At 39.9% G+C, this 5,289-nt stretch overlaps 1 protein-coding gene and 1 pseudogene across 3 annotated transcripts in view; one reads left to right on the plus strand and one right to left on the minus strand.

Moving 5' to 3' along the window:
• LOC105741990 overlaps nucleotides 1-279 on the minus strand; it is a 1,710-nt pseudogene extending 1,431 nt beyond the window's left edge.
• The window catches only part of Mocos (molybdenum cofactor sulfurase), a 55,873-nt gene that overhangs the window by 29,025 nt on the left and 21,559 nt on the right, over nucleotides 1-5,289 (plus strand). The gene's annotated exons all lie outside the window — the stretch shown is intronic.

A 5,289-nucleotide genomic window follows, 5' to 3' on the forward strand; every position in this document is an offset into this window, starting at 1 on the left:
TTCTACTGAACTATATCCCCGGCCCCTCTCTTTGTTTTCTTTTTATAACTCTTGGTGGGGCCTCGTACATGAAATTAAGGCCATTCTGTCAACGTTTGTCTCCCATTAGCAATCTGTTATCATATGATGCTTGTTCTTTGAGATATTGCTGCATTAATTCTTCTTGTTTCTTCATATCAGAGGATGTTTTCTGTTCTGCCATCCAAACCTTCTTGATATTGGACTTGGAGGCAGGATAAAAGTCTTTCTGTGCATGAAGCTGGCGAAGGATTTCCCCATTGTGGAGTCTCAGATGCTGAAGGCAGTGGCTGGGTCTGGGAGAAACATTCATCGAGGGCTCTTTTATTCGCGTTCAGTTTTGAACAGTCATTGTAAACTTTTTATTTATTCATTATTTTGAATTCTATGATGCTTAAAAAGTTGGTCTCTCTTGCAGTAACCTCTGTCTTCCATTATCAAGGGTATCCTTCCAGTAGCATTTCAGTTTATATTAGGTATTATGTATGAGCGGTTCCCCACCAGATCTGCCACCAAAGGACTGATAAGCCCTGGGGTCTTTTGGCTGGTCAGCGGCCTCCAGCACAACTGGGCATCCTACACTTACTTTCCTGGGCTCTGGCGGGGGCTACCTGGCTATAGAGCCCAGACATCTAGGGGCTGCCATCCGATAGTGCTGTCGAGTTTTGAGCAGTTATGATTTGAACTGTAAATATTCATGTAATGGTTTGAGGGTGACTGTAAGTTATTATTTCTCTAAAAGGAATAGCTAGGAATAGATTCCAGTATCATATTTTTATATGGTGACATACATATGGCATGTTCCTTTTAAGTGAAACTACTGAGCCATTTTCTAGAGTGGTGCCACTGTGGATTCCATTCAGCAATGTAGGAGAGTTTCAGTTGCTTGGCATCCTGCCCAACCTTGATGGTTGGCCCTATTTTAAATTTTATTTATTTTAATAGATGGGTAGTGCTTGCTTGCTTGCTTTCTTTCTTTCTTTCTTTCTTTCTTTCTTTCTTTCTTTCTTTCTTTTTGGCAGAACTGGGGATTGAACTCAGGCCCTTTCACTTGCCAGGTAAGCGCTTATCCTACTGAGCTATCTCCCCGGTCCCAGTGGTTTCTTTTCTTAGTTTTTATTTGTATTTCTCTATGGCTAATGATATCAAGCATCTTTTGGGGTATTGTTTGTGTTTCTAATATCCTTGTAACCCATGGATTGTTAGAGATGTGGCTAAAAGTCTAAATGTTTAGAGAGTTTCTTGTTATCCTTCCATTGTTGTTATTTAGTTTAGTTCACCTAAACTCTTTAAAAAAGAAAACAAGCTCTGTATGACTCTTTAATTAATTAATTAATTTTTTTTTTTTTTTTTGAGACAGGCTCTGGCTGCATAGTTCAGACTGGCCTTGAGTTCACTATGCGGCCCAGGCTGGCCTCAAGCTTGTGGCATTTCTCCTGCCTCAGCCTCCCAAGGGCTGGGGTTGCAGGCATCCAGCACCACACCAGGCTAATGACTTTCATTCATTAAAATTTATTAAGGTTCAGGATGTTTATGATCCAGGATGCCTATTTTTCCATGTATACTTGAACAGAGTATGTTTTTCTTTATTGGCAGGTGTAATATTCTGTGTCAATTATGTAATTGTAGGGGCTGGTGAGATGGCTCAGTGGTCTAAAGCACCTACTTAGAACAAGCTAAGCTAAGCAAAGCACAGGGACCACGGTTCAATCCCCCAGCACCACATGCTAGCCAGCCCCGCCCCCTGGTGGACTGAACTGGCCACACATACAAAATAAATAAATAAAATTAAAAAAAAAAAATTATGTAATTGTAGTTGTGGATTTGCCCATTTTTCTTTATTTTTGCTAACCTTGCTTCATTTAGTCCTTTTCTGATTTTTTTTGATGAATTGTTCGTCCTTAAGTAGTGTCCCTCTTTCTACATGACAATTTGCTTTGTTTCGAATTGTGAAGTATGTATTTTTTCTGATATTAAAATAGTCACTCACCTCTGTTTTAGCTTTTTATGCTGTGTCATTTTCCAAATTTTCATTTCCCTCTACATATATGCATATATATATATATATATCACCCTAAAATTTCTTTGCTTAAAGCCTAGAGTCAATTGTGTTTAGCAAATTCAAGGTTAGCACATTGCACATCTCTTAGCAGTCACTCCTGGGGCCGGGGAGATGGCTCAGTGGAATAAGCACTTCCCTGGCAAGCACAAGGGCCTGAGTTCGATCCCTGGTTCCGCAAAAAAAAAAAAAAAAAAGAAAAAGAAAACAAAAAGCAGTCACTCCCATTTCTAGCCTCATTCCTGGTTTTTGGGCAACTGCTAACTTACTTTCTGTTTCTATGAATTTTCCCATAATGGATATATCACATAAACAGAACCACATAGTGATTGGTTTCTTTATTTAGCATAGTACTTTTAAGAATTGTTCATGTTGTAGTGTGTGTTACTACTTCATTTTTTTATTGTGCAATAATATCCCACTGAATTGATGTGCTACATTTTCTTTATCCATTCACCAGCTGGCAGATATTATTGTTTTTCTAAATTGTTGTCCATTTGTATATTGTTAGAAGAATATCTTCAGAGTCTTTGCCCATTTTAAAATGGATTTAAGTTCTTTTTATTACTGAGTTGTAAGAGTACTGTATGCATCTTGGATGTATGTTTGTTTGTCTCAGAGTCTACAGGGTGTTCAGGGTCTCACTGCTAGATCAGATTCATAGAGATCCACCTGTTTACAGCCTCCCAAGAACTGGGATTACAGGCACGCACCACCATGCCCAGTCTCAATTGCTGTGTAAGCACACCCTGGGGGTCAGGGCCAGCATAGCAGGCCTGGGGATTGAACCCCTGCCCCTGTGCCTGCTTGCAGGTGCTTTAATCCGCTGAGCTATTTGGCTGGCCCTTCCTTTTTTGACTTTGGATAGTTTGGTTATGGTCTTGGAGTTGAGCTCTTTGAGTTCACTTTATTTGGCTTTTGGGGGCTTTCGTGGATCTAGAAGTCTATTTGTTGTCCAGATTGGGGATGCTTTCAGCCATTATTTCTTTGCACAAACTTTCTGTTTCTTTCCTCCTCTTTTCTCCTTTTAGGGATTCCATAATGTGTATAGTGGTCCTCTTGATGGCTCTTCATAATTCCTCCCAACACTTTCCTCAGTCTTTTTATTTTCTTCTTTTGCTTCTCTGTCTCCAATGATTTGTACTTGAGTTTCCTCAGCCTTTCTTCTGTTTAGTCTGCTGTTGAAACATTTGTAGTTAGTTAGTTTTATCTTCCTTAGCTATTATATTTTCCAGTTATTAGGATATTCAGTTTTCATTTCTTTTTGTTGTTTAAATTTTTAAAAATCTTTTTTGTTGAAACACTCATTTTGTTCATAAATTATACTCTTGGTGAATATTTTTATGAGAGCTTAAGAAATTCTTCATCATACAAGCCATGTAACTCCAATTTCTGGAAATTTATCTTGTTTTTTGGTTACTGACTCTTCGTGTTTCTCCACTCCTGTGTTGTGTCTGTGTGCTAGACCAAGCCGGAGCCTGTCTCCAATGTCCCCAGCCTCGTACAGGATACCTTCACCAGTCGTTTGACCAGAGAGTTCTCTACCAGTTCTTTCTCTTCCTTAGCAGAGGCAGGAAGCTGTGTGTCTGTCTTCCTGCTCTGAGCACAGAGGAGGGCCAGTGCCGCCCGCCAGCCCGAGCTTCTACCCCCTTTTCTCCTAGAGGTGACTTAACTGTGCTGGACTTATAGAGCTCTAAGGAAATGAAGGCATAAGTGAATCCTCTGCTGGTCTCTCAGAAAAGTTGGGTGCTGGATGCACAAACCAACCCTTCCTCCTTGGATGGAAGCTAGAGGGTGAGGCTCTTTCCTTGCCTCCGTGGCACTCTAAGGAGGAAGCGTCTCTAGGGACAGGGTGTCATGAATCTCTCCCTACCATCTTGATACATTTTTTTGTTGTTGTTGTTTTTTGGTACTGAGGATCAAACTCAGGATCTTGTGCTTGCCAGACTGGCGCTAATGCCACTGAGCTAAATCCCCAGCCCTCCTACCCTCTTCAGTGAATTTGGCTTTATACTTTCTGGGGATGCAGGATATTTTTTCCCCTTTTTTCTTTTTTAAAAAATGTGTTTGGTTGTTACAGCATCTCACTATGCAGCTTGGACTCATGGTGATCCTCCTGCTTTCAGCCTCCCAAGCACTGGGATTACAGGCATGTGCTACTACACCCAGACTCTGGCCGGCTCAGCCCACACTGGGGGCAGGGCCAGCACAGTATGCGGTGGCGGGGATCAGACTGTGGTGTGTGTATACCATACATGATAGATTCAACCACCTCTGAAAAAGCCCTATGACATCGTGAGGCTTGGAGGCAAATCTAGATCCAAACCATAACATGACATTTTATTGAATCCTTCGTTGCAGTTGGTCCCTAGGATAGTAACATATGTTAATTATTATTTTAAAGTATTATAAATGTATTAACATACTCTTATATATGATATTTGTAACAAAGGAAAAATAATAGTTTCCAGTCTCACTGACATAGTAAGTTTCATTTTCTTTTTCTGGGCAGTAACAACTTGCTGCAAGAATTTAATCTGATGCTATATTTTTTACAGCATGAGGCTTCATATCTAACTATTTATAAAGGATTTAAGATAGCTTAGAGAACAGTGACCTCAGGATGCGGAGTCATGTGGAGTGGAGAAATCTTTCAAAGTAATTTATAAAGCATCTCAGGGACTGTGGGTACAATTGTCCCTGTGTAGGATCTTCCACCAGAAAGCTGCCTGGAGCACACTCTGTTGGTGGCACTGAATAATGATGAAGAAAATCTCTGTGTGCTAAATGCCTGAGCCATGCTTTTCCTTCAGTCAAAACTGAGTCATTAAAATTCATGTAGATTTCATGACAGTGGGTTTTACCTGCGGAGCTGTTTATTTTGTATGATGGTAAACTTTTTTTAAAAAGAAAAGACCCGGGAGCCAGGGAGATAGCTCAGTGGAATAAGCGCTTGCCTGGCAAGTGCAAGGGCCTGAGTTCAATCCCCAGTTCTGAAAAAAAAAAAAAAAGAAAGAAAGAAAAGACCCCAAAATTTCAAAACAAGATAATAGGAGGGTAACAACGGTTAATACATGGTGTATTGTTATCTTTAAATTAGTTACTTAGTCTAAAACATACCAGCATGTATTTGTCCAAACAATAATAGCACAAATCTTTCATTTCAATGAACTAAGAGGAATTAGTAGTATAAATATTTTAACTAATATATA

The sequence above is a fragment of the Octodon degus genome, unplaced genomic scaffold (genome assembly GCF_000260255.1).
Source record: "Octodon degus isolate 3935 unplaced genomic scaffold, OctDeg1.0 scaffold00003, whole genome shotgun sequence".
Taxonomy (NCBI): Eukaryota; Metazoa; Chordata; class Mammalia; order Rodentia; family Octodontidae; genus Octodon; species Octodon degus.